At 49.1% G+C, this 17,854-nt stretch overlaps 1 long non-coding RNA gene and 1 pseudogene across 1 annotated transcript in view; both read right to left on the bottom strand.

Moving 5' to 3' along the window:
- The window catches only part of LOC144142186 (uncharacterized), a 94,777-nt gene that overhangs the window by 8,292 nt on the left and 68,631 nt on the right, over positions 1-17,854 (bottom strand). The window contains exon 4 of the long non-coding RNA XR_013316877.1: positions 16,819-17,203. This is a non-coding gene — a long non-coding RNA (uncharacterized LOC144142186). The remainder of the gene's footprint in view (positions 1-16,818; positions 17,204-17,854) is intronic.
- On the bottom strand, positions 88-9,139 carry LOC144141697 (uncharacterized; annotated as a pseudogene).

Below are 17,854 nucleotides of genomic sequence, written 5' to 3'. Positions count from 1 at the left end.
TGAACACTGGAGATGCCAACGTTCTTTCTAACATTCTTGTTTATTTCAAGGTTGAGCACCTGCATGTGAATGAACCATTTTCTACTTTTACGCCTTTTTGCCTGCTTCCATGCACTCTGGGCAGTATCACTTTTTTTTTGGTGCTCTTTTTATGTTGACACACTTGTAATGGAACCATGTGCGTTTGCAAGTTTTGCTATCACACATAATCATTTTGCCTGACTCTGGCCCTTCGCACAAGCAGTACAACTCGTCGTCTTCACTTGGCTGGGTGTTCTCATCTGGCTGGGTGCCGGGTGTGCTTGCTGGGTGTTCTTGTTTTTCCTTGTCTTGTGTGTTGGTCCAGTATAGAAAACACAGTTCGGGCAGTGCGACTAGTCGAAAGTACCTTTCACAGCGTTCCACCATGTTCTTGCAGAATTCTGTGTCTTTGTGTACTCGAAACTTGACGAAGTCTTGAAGCGTCCACAGTACAAAATCGCAGTACGACGCCTCGCAAACCAGCATTTGCATTTGTACTTGATAATAGTACGCGTGGTCTGTCTTGAGTTCCAACTTCCCATCCACAAGTGTGATGCAGGAGGACTTTGCAGCAGCAAGTTGCCTGGTTGGTCCTTCGCGGCCATTGTAAGAGCATTTTATCTCCAACACTCCGTCGCCACAACATGTGCAACTTACTACGCCATCGGGAGAGGCCGCAAGGAATGGGTGGTCCACTGAAATGTGCAAGCCAGACTCTCTACACGGAAAATTTGTGTGGATGGTTCGTGATGCCAACTTGTATGCTTCTCGTGCTGCTTTCCCCATGCGGTTTGTGGAGACCAGAACTGATTTTCCTCAGGATAGCAGATTCTTACAATGAGCGACTTTGAAGGGTTAGTTGTAGATGTTCGCGACACTGCCTTTGCATTTGATGCAGTTATTCGGCCAGCCCTGAATGAAAACCATTTTCCACACTTCGCTTGTTCTCTTGTGGTCTCCTCCACCAGCGCAGCAACCTGTAAATAAACGTGAAAATGTATTACATTGTGCAGTAGCATTCTAACTGAGCTTCTCAACCTTGCTTCACACTGCTGTTCAGCGAAAGCATGCAGCAGATATGTAATGAAGTTGAAATAAAAAGTTGTTGAAGCACTGTACCTCTGGTTCAACTGAAATGTTGTTGGCGGCCTGGTTGCAGTAGTCTGCTACAGCGTTCCACGTGGCAGGTACCTCATCTTGTTGCATGTTGCTCAGCATGGCACTGGGGAACTTCATGGCAACTGGTATGAAGTCGTCTGCGTAATCTGCTTCCAGGGATAGCATTGCAGGCCTAATCCCACTTGCGTGGCAAGCTGAGAGAAAAGCCGACCATTCATCTGCTGTTGCGGCCTCAACATTCTGCCTCTTCTGCTGTTTACGTAGTCTCTGTTCACCCATTTTAAGTCTTTGCTTCATTTCTGTTGATGAAAAGTCAACTTGTGAAGCTGGCTTCCCTTCCAAAAAGCGCACATGTGGAGGTAGCCAACTGTTCTCCCGGTCAGTGCCAACTTGCAAATCCCTCCTCCTGACAACTGCTTCAACGTAAAACAATACAGCCGCAATATGAGAGCAGGCTGCCCCTAATCCCGCCATGCAGTCGCAGTGCGCAGTCTGCACCTCGCCATCTTCTTTGATGAGAAGCCAGGGGTTCAGCGGCTTTACGTTGAGTGACTGGGAGTGCCGCACCTGCGTTACAGGAGCAGGCAGAAAAGAATCTTAGGGTACAAAACAAAACTTGTACAAGCAACAGAAGTTTTGGGCCACGTCACATAAAGGGGGTGAGGATGCAGATAGATAAAACGCGCATTATCTAGGGACACACGGAAATAGCATGCGCAGGTTGCGCTTCGCGCAAAGTGGAGTCATTAAATAACAGATGCGTACGGCATGTGCCGGCTGTAATGAAATTGTACTTGCCTTGCCAATCACAACGATGCGTCCGTCGGCGAGGGCTCTTGTGAACGGCTGCTGAACCCATCCGCTGGTGACATAGTTATGCGCTTCGAGTCCCTTCATAGCCTTTAACTGCTCCTTTGTCACGAAGTTTGTGGCGTAGACAAGATAGTCACTGATATCAGCTATATCGACACGAGGAAGCACGCTGATGTCTTGCTGCACCTCGTCACTGCCCAAGTCGAAAGGATCGATATCACCACACAGCTGCACTTTCCGCATGTAAGCCGATTTCTCCGGCTGCTTCAGTCGGCGGCCGCACTCGCTCAAGCGCATTTTTCCCGAGCACCAACGTCCGTACAACCACAGAAACGTGCACGCTCGCAACGTGTGGCGGAGACACAAAATGCGGAGTGCACCCGAGCACCCACGCCGCCCGCGCGTCTCTCTCGCTCTCTTGACGACCAACGATATGGCGGCAGCTCCGGACGATGCGCACGGCCCGCGCTGATGACGTCAATTGAATACCTAGTATTATATGCGCTTCGACGGCTTAACGCAAGCTTGAAAGCATTATTTAGGGCCACTTGATCAGCTACTGGATTAGTTTTGGCATACAGTTTGTTGTAGGCCGAGCGGCAACTGAAAATGTAGTGCGCCAGGTCAGATCCATGTTGTGCCCGAGTGCCCGGCCAACTCCAAGTGCCAATGGTAGAGGAAGTTGCGCAGACGCAGAAGCAATCGCAACACAGAAACCAGAGTTACAAAAACAATGGATAACTTATGCAAGTACGAAAATAAAGAATCATGCACCTTTGAAATTAAAGTTTAACGTTAAATTGTCAGTTCGAATATTTAGTGTGTTTTTCCATAGTGCTTGCGGCGGCCACGGTAGCGCCACCGTACGCACGACCCAAAGTCGAAGTGCGGGCCGTTTTTTGATGCGGAGTTTCGCAACTGCCTACATCGAGGACGTCTGTACTGAAGGGCATTGCGGATGATGCCTTGTACCTTATTTGCAAGGACTGAGGCCAAAGGAAGCCGCATAGCGCACAAGTTCACCTGGCTACCGAACACAGCACCGACGACATTTTTGTGTGAAGATGCAGGCCTACCGGCACGTTTTCCACTCAAGTAAAATTTAATTTCGTCATCCGCGAATCTAACCACAATCGTGCCCCTAAAACTGGAGGCTATGTCTCTCTGTCCCTTTCGTCCCCTCTCTGAATATTTCGCGCTTGAAAATCTTATAATGGATTACCAACTAGCTCGAAGCCACACGTTGTGGAGGCTATGGCTCCGACTACTGCGGTGTCATACGCGCTCGATCGGAACGAGCTACACACCATATCTGTCATCCAGGCAGTTGTTCGCAAAGAAATAGGCAGCATGCGTCTTCAGCCTGTGTATGCCATTAGTTCTCCGTTCGGTCAAGGGTCACCCTGTACCCTTGTCAAGCAGTTTGTCCAGTGTAACGAAGGCGTTGTTTACTCTCTCCCCTTAAACTGTGGCAACACTAATATTGGCCACACGGGTAGATGGTAGATGCGTCAACGAGAGGCTCAGGGAGCATAAGAACGTCGTGGGAAAGACTGTTGTTTCGGGGCATTGCGCTTCGCTCTGTAGTAATTGTGCTTGCGTCCCGTTGTTCGGTGAGTGCGAAGTCATCACCAGAGAGAAGGATAGGCACGCACGCGAGGTTGTCGAAGCGCTTAAAATTGAGCGGCTTAAAGAAACGTGTATGAGCATGCCTGGTGTTGCCCTCTCGCAAAAAGAAAATTATTATCTTGTGCAACGTTTGTAACATGCTGAAGGCGAGAAGATAAGTGTTGACGTCAGGTTGTGCTGGCCATGCTATTGGACGTGCCGGGTTTATATGTCTCTTTTCTGAATAAAAAAAATCAGTTGTAGTTCACCGCCTTGCCCTGTCTTTTCTTCCTTCCGTGCGCTGGTAACCCTGTTAATTTTTAGCAACGCCCTTAGAAAAAGCTTTCACTATTCAATCGAACAAAGTTTTGTAGAACACGTTCAGCGTTTAAAGGCGGCTGGTTTCCTTGATACTGCTTGAAGTTGGTAGCTGAAACAAAGTTCAACAAAATGAAAAACGAATCGGGCGGGGGAGTACAGGCACGTGATTTTGAGGACGTAAGAAAGTGCAAGTAATCCCGTGCATTCACAAGATATCGCACAATATTGTTACGGTGCAAAGGGTTTAATTAAAGCCGTGAATAGGAATAAGAGCGTTGAAGGAGGCGGCCACCGATCCTGCGGTCAGTACGAGTGCGGTTCGTCCTCTACTTCCTCTTCTGCTCCACCCCTTGACGCATACCCCGCTTGGGGATTGGTCGCGACTAGTCTAGCGCTGTACAGTTTCGAGCGTGACATTTCCCCCTTCGCAGACGAAGCCCGTCGGGCGAGGCACGAGGAAGTCAGAGGCGAGGGTGGAATGTCTTCAACCGGGCGACGTGGGCGAGTTCAGTCTTGCAGCTTCTCCGTCCAGGTGTCGTTACGCGCGAGATAACGTAGGTGACATCACTCAACCGACCGACGACAACGTATGGTCCCGTGTAATGCGACAAGAACTTGCTGTACAGTCCCCGTTTGCGTACAGGCGTCCACAACAATACCATGTCGCCTTTAGCGTACGAAACCGCACGGTGCCGACTGTCGTAAAGGCGTTTTGAGCGGCCCTGGGAGGCCAGGGTACGTAAACGAGCGAGGCGACGAGCTTCTTCAGCGAGACAGAGGGTGCGCGAAACGGATGGGTCGTGACCTAAAGAGAAGGGCAATATTGTATCCAGGGTGTTAGGAGGTGTACGGGCGTAGAGCAAATAGAACGGGCTGTAGCCAGTGGTCTCATGTTGGGCCGTGTTATAAGCGTATGTGATGAATGGCAAACTCTCATCCCAGTTTTTGTGGCGAGAGTCAACATACATCGCAATCATGTTGGTGAGAGTCCTGTTGGTACGCTCGGTCAAGCCGTTTGTCTGGGGGTGATAGGGTGTCGAGTGACGAAAGTGAGTTGAACAAAGACGCAGCAAGTCTTCCACAACATCAGCGACGAACTGGCGTCCACGGTCGCTGATAATCACGCGGGGAGCACCATGCCTAAGGATGACGAACCGGAGCAGGAATGTCGAAACGATGTCTGCCTTCGCGGCTGCGACAGCCGCAGTTTCTGCGTAACGCGTCAGGTGGTCGACGCAGACAATGATGTAGCGATTACCAGTCGAAGAGCGTGGAAACGGTCCGATTAAATCAATGCCGACTTGGTCAAAGGGGAAACAAGAAGGTGTTATAGGTTGGAGTAGCCCAGATGGAATGCTCGTAGGGCGCTTGTAGTGCTGACATCGGAGGCAACTCGAGACATATTGTTGAACTTCACGGCGCATTTTCGGCCAGAAGAATCTTTCTTGGGTACGGTGTAATGTTCTTACGTAACCCATGTGACCGGCTGTAACATCGTCATGCATGGTGCGTAGAACTGTAGCACGCAAAGGTTTTGGCACGACAAGAAGAAAACGCGCTCCCGTAGGCATGTAGTTAATCTTGTAGAGTAGCCCATCATGCAATGAGTAGCGCCGGGGAGTCGTAGGATCAGCAGCAGCAGCGAAGAGGTGCTGGATGCTTGGGTCTTTCTGCTGTTCTGAACGGAATGTAGCAACATCGGGGAATTCTGTGTCTACAGCTGCCAAACAGTCGTCGAAATGGTCTTCTTCCCGATCAGTGCACGCATTTGGCAGCCGGGAAAGACAATCAGCGTCTGCGTGCCGACGACCACTCTTGTAGGCAATAACAAAGTCGTACTCTTGGAGCTTTAAGGCCCACCTTGCTAGTCGGCCGTTAGGGTCACGGAGGCCGGTCAACCAGCACAGCGCGTGGTGGTCGGTGATGACTGTAAAGGGACGGCCGTACACGTACGAACGAAATTTGCTGATCGCGAAGATCACAGCCAGGCATTCTTGCTCGGTGACTGTGTAATTGCGCTCAGCTTTGCTGAGGCAACGACTGGCGTAAGCGATCACATGCTCAGCACTGTTATGCCGCTGGATGAGCACTGCACCAAGTCCAACACCACTAGCGTCCGCATGTATTTCGGTGGGAGCGCCAGGGTCAAAGTGGCGAAGGATAGGGCCCGACGTGAGGAGATATTTAAGGTGGGAGAACGAAGCTTCACACTCGGCGGTCCAGGTAAAGGCAGTATCTTTGTGCAAGAGGCTAGTGAGGGGAGACGCCAAATCTGCAAAGCGGGGCACAAAACGACGGAAGTATGAACAAAGCCCCAAGAAGCTACGGAGCTCTCGCACTGATTGGGGTGGTTTAAATCTCTCAACAGCGGCGATCTTTTGAGGGTCCGGTCTCACGCCATCCTTATCAACAAGGTGTCCTAAAACCAGGGTTTGACGCTCACCAAAATGACATTTCTTGGAGTTCAACACCAATCCGGCGCCTTTTAAGCAGCTGAGGACTGTCTCGAGTCGTGCGTTGTGCTCGTGAAAAGTTCGTCCGAAGACTACTATGTCGTCGAGGTAGCACAAACATATGTCCCATTTCAGGCCGCGCAGAATTGTGTCCATGAACCGTTCAAATGTCGCTGGCGCATTGCAGAGACCGAATGGCATCACGTTAAATTCAAAAAGACCGTCCGGAGTGACGAAGGCTGTTTTTTCTCGGTGGTCTGGGTCCATGGGGATCTGCCAATAGCCGGATTTTAAATCTATTGACGAAAAATAAGATGCAGAGTGCAGGCAATCTATGACATCATCAATTCTGGGCAGCGGATAGACGTCTTTATTGGTGATGGCGTTCAAACATCGGTAGTCCACACAAAACCTCCAGGTACCATCTTTCTTTTGTACGAGGATCACAGGCGCTGCCCAGGGGCTGGCCGACTCACGTATGACACCTTTTTGTAACATCTCTGTGACTTGCTCAGAGATTACCTTTCGTTCAGATGGTGCCACCCTGTAAGGTTTCTGTCGAACGGGGTGCGCCGACCCGGTATCTATAGTGTGACGAGTGCGGGAGGTTGGAAGTGCCGCCTGAGAGACATCCGCAGCGAAGTCGAAGACAGAGGCATGTCGAGAAAGGATGTCGACCAACGCGTTTCGCTCATCCGAGGAGAGCGACTTATTAACCATGCTGAGAAGCTTCGAGTTCGGGAAAATAATGTCAGCAGGAGCAGCCTCATCACCAGCACACAAAGCGGCGACTGAAATGTGGTCGTTTGTCTCGTACTCGGCCACTTTCATATCCTGCGGTAACACCACGCTCTGCGAAGAACAGTTGAGAGCGCACACATAGCTACGTCCCCGTTCAACAGATACAACACAACGGGGCACCAGAAGGTCTTTCTTTGCACAGTTCGGGGAGAGTGGCTCCACTACAGCGTCAAATATGCCGGCGTCACTTATAGCACTCACTGGTACGATCGCCAGGGACCACGCAGGTATAACTGTGTCCTCAGAAACACGCAGAGTATCAGTATTTTCATTGATATGCGGGTCATCGAGTGCAGAGAACCATAAGCTGCTAACAGAAAGTTCGCCCGTCGCGCAATCGACAGTGGCACCGCAATCCCTCAAAAAGTCGATGCCCAAAATTACGTCATGGGTTGACTTGGCAAGAATTGCGAATTCCGCTTTGAACGTCCGTCCTCCGATACAAACATTGACTGTACACACACCAAGAGGGTGCAGCGGCTCCCCACCGACTCCACGAAACGAGGTTCCCTTGTCCCACTTGAACATCACTTTACGTCCCAGGCGATCTTTAAACGCATTACTCATAATTGAAACCGTTGCACCAGTGTCAACTAAAGCCACTGTAGAAACACCGTCCACGAGCACTTGAACTTTGTTTGTCATCATAAATACTGGCAGAGGTTGTTTATCTATCGAAGGCTGTCCGGCGACCTCACCTCCATCGGTCGCGCCGGCTAGTTTCCCGGCGAAGGGGATGCAGCGCGGCGACCAGGCGATGGGGATCGGCGCTGTCGTCCAGCGGGTGGTGTTATGCTGCGATCGGAGGTGGCCGGAGAAGCATTGCGCTGCGAACTGGTCCGAAAATTGTTAGCGGAAAGCGGGAACTGAGACCAGTGACTTTCGACAGTGTGGTTAGGTCCTGAAGCAGCATACCGGGAATTCTGTGCTTGCTCTTCGCGACGACGACGGCAAAACCTTGCAATGTGGCCAGGAATCCCACACCAGTAGCAGGCAGGCTGCGGGCGGCGAATCCTGTCGGGCTGCATGAACGTAGTGGGCTGTGTGTGAGGTCTGTAGGCCCGTCGACCTTCACCGTAATATTCGTCATCACGGCGTGAGTACACACCGCGTGGTGAGGACCAGGTATTCGTTTCAGCTGCTTCAAATGAGTAACGATGGCTGTCGCAGTTATCAGAGTTCCGGGAAGGGTGGACACGGTGATCGTCAAAGCTAGCAGTGTTCACGGACGGATGAAATTCTGTAGGGGCCCATGAACGTCGGGGAGCGTCATTTCGCGGAGCGTAGTAGCCGACCGGTACACGTCGCATCAGGGCATCGCATGGCGGATGGCAGTCGCAAGTAGTGTTGATGCGATGCACCGATTCGTCATGTCGGCGCAGTTCTTCCCGAACTATTTGCCTTATCGTCGATGACAAGTCCATGGCCTGGGTGTCGTCTACGCTGGCTATAGTGGTGACGTTTGGCAAGCGACCAAACTTTGGTGCTATGCGACGGGTCTTCAGGGCTGCGAATGCCTGACAATGTCGTATGACGTTGTCTACTGTGTCCAGGCTCTCCTTACTGATGAGGAAAGCATACACGTCTTCAGCGATACCCTTAAGAATGTGGCCAACTCGGTCTTCCTCAGACATTGCGGGATTCACAATCCGGCACAATTTCAATACTTCTTCGATGTAAGTCATGCAAGACTCCCCAGCCACTTGTGCTCGCTGATGTAGCGTCTGCTCTGCTAGCTTCTTTTTTGCCAACGAATCCCCAAAGCGCTTCTTCATATCCTCCACTAGCCGGTCCCAAGTGGTTAGCTTCGCCTCGTGGTTTTCAAACCACGTCAGCGCGGTGCCCGTCAAGAATACCTCGATGTTTGCCCGCTTGGCGGCCGCATCCCAGTGGTTAAACTTGCTCACCCGGTCGTAGTGCACGAGCCATTCGTCGACGTCGTCCCCTTCGTTCCCAGAGAACGAACGTGGCTCCCTGTACGGCTGCCAGTTGGCCATCGGCATGGCTTGGACTGTTTTTGCAGCCCCAGTCAGAGGTACACGCAGCGGGGGGAGACCGGCGACTCGGCGGCTTCGGCGAAGCTCCAGTGGCTCCGTCTTCCTTCCACGGTTACCCAGCACCTCCACCACAAACTGTTACGGTGCAAAGGGTTTAATTAAAGCCGTGAATAGGAATAAGAGCGTTGAAGGAGGCGGCCAGCGATCCTGCGGTCAGTACGAGTTGTTGTTGTTGTTGTTGCGCCTTTAGGTATGGCACATACCCAATCAGGGGATCGGCCAATCAACAGAGGATGGTTAAAATGAATGGAAATATTTTGTAATCACGTGACTTTTAGGAACGATAATTTAGACCGGTTTGAAAAATTTTTGAGGAAAAAGGAAAAAAAAAACCCTGAAAAATCAAAGCGAGGGTGACCAATCGCAATCATAAAGAGAATCGTTTTGAATTTTCAATGTAGCGCAGGAGGGCAGAGCATACATCCCGGCGGCAGAACCCCGTTTCGGATGCCCCGAACGATAGAATAGCCGGCACTGTTAGGGATATCCCCAAACTGTTAAGCGGCACCTCCAGGGACTGACGTCTGACTCGGGAAAAACGTCGGCATGTCAAAAGGAAGTGGTCGACAGACTCGTCTTCGTTGCAATAGCTGCACAGAGCTGTTGGCGCCAGACGAGACCTGTGCAAATACCTGTTTAACTTGGGTACTCGACAACGTAAGGCTGTAATAATCACCTCTAAGTTGCGTGAAGGGCACCATTCAGGTTTCCATGAAAATTTAAGATGATTGAAATCCCTTAATGATAATAAAACCGATTCTTGCTGTACTTGGAGTTTCAGCATCCTACGGTACCTAGCTGCTGTTATTAAAGGTGTCGGCTCTACGACGTCTACTACAGGCCCAGAAAGTGCTACCCTTGCTAGAGAGTCGGCAGTCTCGTTGTATGTGATCCCTGCATGACCAGGAACCCAAAGAAGGTGAATTTCAGTGAAGTGAGGTGGCAGGAGTGACCGAAACGTCCGCAAAAGGGGAGTGTCTTTAGGGGAAGAAAGGGCTAGGCATACAGAAAAAGAATCGGAAATTATCATTGGAGATGTAATTGACACATCCAGCTTTTGTAGCGTCAGGACAATTGCCAGGAATTCCGCAAAGAATATGGGGATAAAATCACGCAGACGAACTGAAAGGTCCAGTTAAGGGAAAGGGAAAATATTCCGATACCGGATTTTTCTTCTCGTTGAGAGGCATCTGTATAAATTATAGCACCTGGCTGCATAGAGGCCAAATAATCTTCGAGAAGGCGATTGAGTAGCCGGGCTGGTAAAAGTTTAGCATTTTTGGGGAAAATGTTCCGGAAATTGATAGAAAGAGGTGAACTCCTGTCAGTATATGGAATAATCTGATTTATTGCGACACCCAATGGAGAAAGGAAGCTCTGTATCAAAGTGCTTTGTGGACATAAGGACCTGGGCCATTGGTGCACCATAAACGCACTTGGTTCTGCAATAAAAATAAACTGCTCCCTGTTCACCTCAGAGCTATAAGCTCTCAGAAAAGTTTCAACCGTCAGAATCCGGAACCTATTAAGCAGAGGAGGAACGCGCGCTTCCAAGTAAACTACTGCATTTGCTGCATTCTTAGGCAACCCTAAACAGCAGCGAAGAGCCTGGCGCTCCAGAATAACCAGACGATGAAGCTTATACGCGGCGCACCCAGAGAATAACACGCACCCAAACTCTAAAATGGGGCGAACGTACATTCTATATATCATAAGAAGGGTCTCTCTGCGCATGCCCTTCTTCCTATGACTGAGACTTCTCAACATCCCAACAGCACGTGCACCTTTGGCCTCAATGAGGGCTATATGTGGGGTCCAGTCAAGTTCACTGGTGTAAATAATCCCGAGGTACTTTAAAGAAGGAACCTGAGGAATTATGCACTGTCGGTAACTGAGAGTAATGTTAACAGGACCTGAGATTGGAAAAACTAATAAGGAACATTTGTTCACATTGATAGAGAGACAAATACTGTCCAACCACGAGGCAATAATATTCAGATAAGACTGCAATAATTTGTGAAGAGATTGAATGTCAGGTGCTGATGCAAAAAACGCAATATCGTCGGCATATACATATGTAGAAACACCAGAAACCACCGGAATAGCGCTTACAAGGATGTTAAAAAGAACAGGGGAAAGGACCGCCCCTTGCGGTACGCCCCTAGACTGTGGCCGCTGTGAGGAGGTAACATTAAATTTTACACAACTGAACTGCCTGTCTCTCAGAAATTCACAAATCCAAGCTATGATATACCTTGGGAAGTTTAAGACTTGTAACCGGGACAACAACACAGGGTATTCGACGCTATCAAAAGCTTTTGCTACATCTAGGGTTACTAGGGCCGAAAACTGGTTAGTGCGACGGGCAAGTTTAATCCGGCTTTCAAGGTCCATATGCGCACTCCAAATCGAACACCCAGGGCGGAAACCAATTTGTCTTGGGCTAAAGATTCTAGAACTGGACACCAATTGCATTATGCGCTGCTGCAAAATCCGCTCGATTAATTTAACCACATTAGATGTCAACGCAATAGGCCTGACGTTTTCAATCGAGAGGCCCTGACCAGCATTCTTAAGTACCGGAAGTATTTTGGCGAGACGCCAGACATCGGGGATCCATGCATGTCGAATAGAATAATTGATCATGTTAAGTAAATGATTGGGAGCCTCGTCAAATAATAACTTCAGCATTTCAGTTGTAATGCCATCTGGGCCAGGAGCTGCAGCAGTCAATTTAGTCATGACGTCAGCGAGCTCTGATAGCGTTACCTCTATGAAGTCGTCTACCACGTCTGGCGGAGTAAATGACATCGCTAAGAAGGATGAAAAATGAGCTTGAAGCCCATCAGCTATCGACTCTAGGGACTCTGAGAGTTCACCTGACGATAGCACCACGGAGTCTGTATTATCTGGAGAGGGTACTGCTTTCCGCGATCGAAGAAAGCGAAAAAGCGCACGCTTATTGTTAGGCTTGGAGAGACACAGAGATCGATCTGTGTCATAAGTCTGTTTAGCATTAGAAACAGCGCGTTTGAATACCGCTGAAAAATATTTGTAGTTGCACCAGTTAAGCGGGGATAGGTTATGGCAAAGTTTCTTCCAGGCCGCCTTTCTACGTCTAAAGCAGCGCGAACATTCTTCGTCCCACCAGGGACTCGGCAATACTGACTTCTTCGACATCACTTCAAATAATGACGACTGAGCTGAAGAGGAAAGGGCGGAACAAAGGCCTGTCGCACATTCAGCTTCATTTTGTGTGACCAGAGAGGACAGGGACTCCTTCAGAGAGGTTTGAAACATTTTATAGTTAACAAAAGAACGGCTCTGGCGGTTAACGGAACGGATGGGACACCCAATGTCAAAAACTATTGGGATGTGGTCACTACTCGACCCGCCATCAACGGTCGACCAAGAAGGCACTGAAACACCTCGAGAAGATATAGTTAAATCCAAAACAGATTGCGTTTGTCCCTTATGGTAGGTTGGAGAATCCGAATTTATGCATGTTAAGTTGTTATCTGTAATCCAATCCAACAAGCGATTACCGCAAGAATCCGTCCGGAAGCCCCAAGTAACGTGGTGGGAATTAAAGTCTCCTGCAAAGATAATGGGAGGTACAGCCGAAGCAATAGCCAAATCAAGTGGATCGGAATCAACGACGCCACTAGGAAAGTACACGTTGGCCAATGAGAAGGGGAGGCAACCAGGTAGCTTTAATTCCAGCACTAAAATTTCACAGTCTGGGCGTTGAAGTTGGAAGGACACCTTCGCGGTGTGGGCAAACTTTGTAGATATCAAACTTAACAGACCGCCACCTCGGGTTGGCCTGTCTAGTCGAAAAGTGCGGTAATTATAAAGTCCAAATTTTTGGTTGCTACTAAGCCAGGTTTCCTGTAGCAAAATTACGTCTGGGGAAAATTGGGAGCACAAACAAAGTAAATCCGCAAAGCCTGCCGAAACGGAGCGAGAATTCCACTGAACGACTTTTAGAACCCCTATGATTCAGAGAGACCGGCTGCAGCAACTGCAGCTTGTAATATCTGATTCTTGGGCTTTGAAACAGATTTACCTTTCTTGGATTTTGCTTTTGGCTGCACTTCCAGGGTTTCGGTACTAGGTGATCCGGAACGTTTACTAGACTGAAGAACAGTCTCCATAGGCCAAGCCTGAAGCTCCATGTCCGAGTCTGAAGAGGGCGAAAGGGGAGGAATATACTCGTTGTCGGCCGTAGGACCACGAACAGACGAAGTACCAGCCTCAGCGTAAGTAGGATTTTCCGAACCACGCACCGAAGTAGCGAGAGTAGACGAGACTTTAACAGAATCCGAGGCAAGATTAGCTGCTGAGAGCAGCGGACCTTCAGGGACGGTGGAAACTTGCTGGATCACTTGGGGAGAGGAGGTACACAAAAGGGGAGCGGGCTGCAAATGTGGCGCCAGCTGAGTCACCACTGTGCGAGACACGCACTCGATTATGGTGGAAGTTAACTGGGTGATTACTGAAGAGACACCCTTCTCAACAGCCGCTGCTACAACGGAAGCGAAAGCTGGGTCAGCGAGGGAAGACTGTTGGAGCTTGGCAACGGCTTGTTCAACCGCTGCAACAATGGTATTCACTACGGCTGCATCAGCGAGTGATGGAGAGTGTTTGGCCGTAACTCCAGCATAACCATGTGTCCTTTCTTTGACAATTGTAACAGCATCCCCGCGCGAGCAGCGACGCTTACCCATGACCTCGACAACTTGGACTTCTTGAGCTCTAGCAGGGCAATTAGAATAGTCAGCTGGGTGTGCCGCTCCACACAAACAACATTTGGCATCTTGGGCAGTACATAGCTCGACAGAATGGCTCTCACCGCATGCGCGACACCGGGGAGACGATTTGCATGCCTTGGATGTGTGGCCAAAACGCCAACAGTTGTGGCACTGAAGAGGCCGGGGAGAGAGAGGTTCCACACGGTAAATGAGAGGCCGTACTTTAATCTCCGATGGACATTGCGTCCCAACAAATGTAGCAATGACAGATTCTGTTGGCACCCTGTTTTTCTCTACAACACGGCTGCAACGGTAAACTGAGGTGACTCCCGCTACCGAAAACTGCTCTAGTACCTCCTGAGGTGTCATCTGAACATCAACACCTCGAACGATGCCCTTCACGCAAGCAAGGTGAGGGGGGATAAATGCACTCACCTGAACAGAGGTAAACATTGTACATTTCAAGAGGGCAGCGACACAGGTCTCGTCTGACGATCGGCACAAGACGCCACCTTTGCCAAACGGGCGGACCTCCGTAATGTGCTCGAACTTCTCAGTAGCCGCTCGAAGTGCCGCCTGTACAGCCCGCGGGTTTTTCAGCCGGATGAATCCGCCACTTACTGGCACCAAGGCCACGGGGATGCTGCCCACCCCACTGCGCTTTAGGGCTTCCAATTGCATGTCCTGCGGACGAATCGAGGCCGCCCAGGGGGAACTCCCCCGGCCAGGAGACTCAAAAGACATCCAGGCGCGGAAACCAGCAACCTCGAAGAAAAGAAAAGACCAAAAGAATGGCGGGAAACAACCGCTAATCCGCCTGAAGGTTGGCCGATCACCTTAACCAGGAAAGCGAAAAACCAAGCAGCTTAGAAGCAAGCGACCACGCAGACAGACACGTCAGCCGATGCTCCGTGCGGTGCGAGTGCGAGTGCGGTTCGTCCTCTACTTCCTCTTCTGCTCCACCCCTTGACGCATACCCCGCTTGGGGATTGGTCGCGAGTAGTCTAGCGCTGTACAGTTTCGAGCGTGACAATATTAAAAAAGTGGCCACCAGACGTAGTGTTTTCCGCACAGTGTAAGCTGGCAAGCTTTCTTCCCAAAATTCAAAAACGCAAACCGACGAACACGTGCACAACCGGCCATGCCAAAAAATCCATGAAATGCACGACAAATGTCATATACCGCATTTCGCTGATGTGCGAGAAAGTGTATATAGGGCCGACGGGATGCTGTCTGAATGTTCGTTTAAAAGAACATGAAACTTCGGTCCCATCAGGCGGAGGGGCAAACCATTGCCGAGGTTGTGGATGCAACCCCCCCTATCGACAAAACTGGAATAATTGGCAGGGGAGACACAAAGTGTGAAAGGGAGCTGATTAAAGGTTACCAAATGCGAAAGCACGGTTTTGATGAGTGTGTGAGTGTGCCCCCAGTAACGGTATCATGGAAAGAAGCTGAATATTAGCAGATATTAAATTGCATCATCAGCTTGTTCTTTAGTTCAGTTTTTACGGCGCATTCTCTGACCTTGTTTTCCTTCGAAATCTTATTCATTAAACTGTTGATATTCCCAGCTCGTGTGTTGTCCTACTTTCTCCTCGATTTAAGAGTTTCACTGATCGGTACTTAGCATATACCTTAGTCGGCGTAGAAAAGAAAACGTTGACTTTGGCGCGCATTACAATCTTTTTAAGATTGTGAGAGATCCTGTGAAGGTGCTGTATTATTTATGCTCTGCCAACTAGCCAAACGTCGAACCTAGTTATGCAATCAAGCTATTTACCGGAAATATATGAAAACAAACCTGTGTGTGAAAAAAACCTATGGTTTGCTTTCTACATTAGCGGAAGAATCACAATTACAGAATTGGTACTTCCGAAATGGTCAATAACGAGTAAACATCTCCGTATTCTTTAACGTGTGCTTCCTCCCCTCTTTGGCCTTGTCCCTGTCTTATAGGAGTACTGACACCAATATTCGGCGTTAATATTATTGCACAGTTCGCTTCCTTTTCTCAACAGAATACCCTGGGTGAAATATGAGCGGCCTGCGACACGAAGAACATACTTCAATTGGACCTCATTTATCGCGCCAACGGAGCAGCGCGCGGAGCGGCTCTCAGCAAATGGACATCAGCGTGACATCATCCCGTGAAAGCCAAAAGAAGTGACGCGATAGCGCTCGTCAAAAGCTCGTGACGTCACTTCACGCGTGAGGCCTCGCGAACGGGCGCGCGGTCAACTCCGGCGGCGGCGCGGTCGAAACAACGCCCCACCGGCCTCCGCAGTGTTTTGACGTCCGCACAAAGCGGTGAGGTCATGCCGGGATTCTGTCATATGCACCTTTCAGGATGAAAGTGCGGGAATTTGAAAAAAAAAAGATTTTCAGGCCATTCAATGTAATTTATTGCGTGCTGAAGTATTTAAAGTGCTCTTTCGGGTTCACCAGGCCATTAGGCATCGATAAAAGTGGAACATAAAATTTCCGTGTCAGTACTCCTTTAATGTTCGCTAGTACGATGAACCAACTCGCCCAGCTTAGTGCTTTAGTAGAAAAAGTGTTAATAAGGTCTTGTTGGTACGTGACTACGCTTGATAAAACAGCGCTACGACGGCAAGAAGGCCAGAGGAGACGGGGCGCTGAACTAACAACAGCGAGTTCATTTCACAGGGTTACGGAAAAACGCGACTTCTAAATTACAAGCTACATGATTGCTGTGAGTCACCAAGACGTTCGTGCACTTTATCAGCAAGTCAACGGACGCCATGCACTCCGCGTGTGGATTGTGGGCGATATTTTTCTAATTGCTACACCATGCCCTTTGGCATCATTTGTTGCGTTTTTTTCGGCAAAATAGCAAGGAATGCTTACCGCTTCATCTTCTTTGATGATCCAGGATATTTTAGTGACAGATCGAGCAGCAAGAGGCACCTCGGTGCGAACACTGAGCGTCTCGGTTTGCGTGATGCGTATGGTGGTCTCAACCTCATGGGCGTAGCTTTCCTCGCTGTATATTTTTGTTTCTATTACACCTTTGAGACCGGCAGTAAAGAGCTTTTCAGAGATCGCTTCCTTGGCGTCCAAACTCCACACATCGAACACGTTTGTATGGGTCACGTCTCGCTGCAACCTCAATTTGCTCCCGATTTTCCTCCTGCGTTGGTCGACTTTCGTACTGTATGCCACTACAAGTTTTTCTTTGACCTTGATCCGAGGGCCGTAGTGAACGTCGTCTTGCTTCCAATACACCTTCACCCTTCACGAGGAAATAAGGATATATTGTACATTACTTCAGTGCTTTTTCTACAGAAACTCCAGGCAGCGTGTTCAAAATGAGTGACAATTACTTACTTTCGAAGCACGTTCGTTCGAAGCATGAAACCACAGGTTTCGTGGATTTATTTGAGTAGCTATGTACTTGTTAGTCCCGTAGATTAACTACTTTACTGCCTTGTGAACTGTTTTCTTTGACATTTGTTTTAGCGAAACACAGCAGCGAAATACAGAAATATCTGCGTGATCGAGCCTGTTATCGTGCATCAATTACTTTTCCCGATGCTGATGATGCTGCTGTCTGTACAGAAATTTAAACACGATCGAATGGACAGTCAAAAACCACCATAATGGCGTTTTGAAAATAACCTCTACGTTACTTTTTGGTCTAGCATTCAGTCCTTATACCTTCCCTTTATGTTTAAAATTGATTCATCGATAATAAAACTAGAATATGCCCTAAACATGTAGCTAACAGAGTCAGAAAATATCTTAAGTAGGCCTGTGCGAATATAATTTTTTTCGAATATCAATCGGATACGAATATGTGATCACACCACAAAAAGTTCAAAGAAATAAATTGAAAACTTTTTCATTTATGAAATTTTTTATCTGTTCACATTGTACCACGCTT

Source organism: Haemaphysalis longicornis, unplaced genomic scaffold (genome assembly GCF_048455015.1).
Source record: "Haemaphysalis longicornis isolate Haplotype H1 unplaced genomic scaffold, Haemaphysalis longicornis Haplotype H1 scaffold_6, whole genome shotgun sequence".
In the NCBI taxonomy this organism is placed as follows: Eukaryota; Metazoa; Arthropoda; class Arachnida; order Ixodida; family Ixodidae; genus Haemaphysalis; species Haemaphysalis longicornis.
This window is presented reverse-complemented; position numbering and strand designations above follow the sequence as displayed.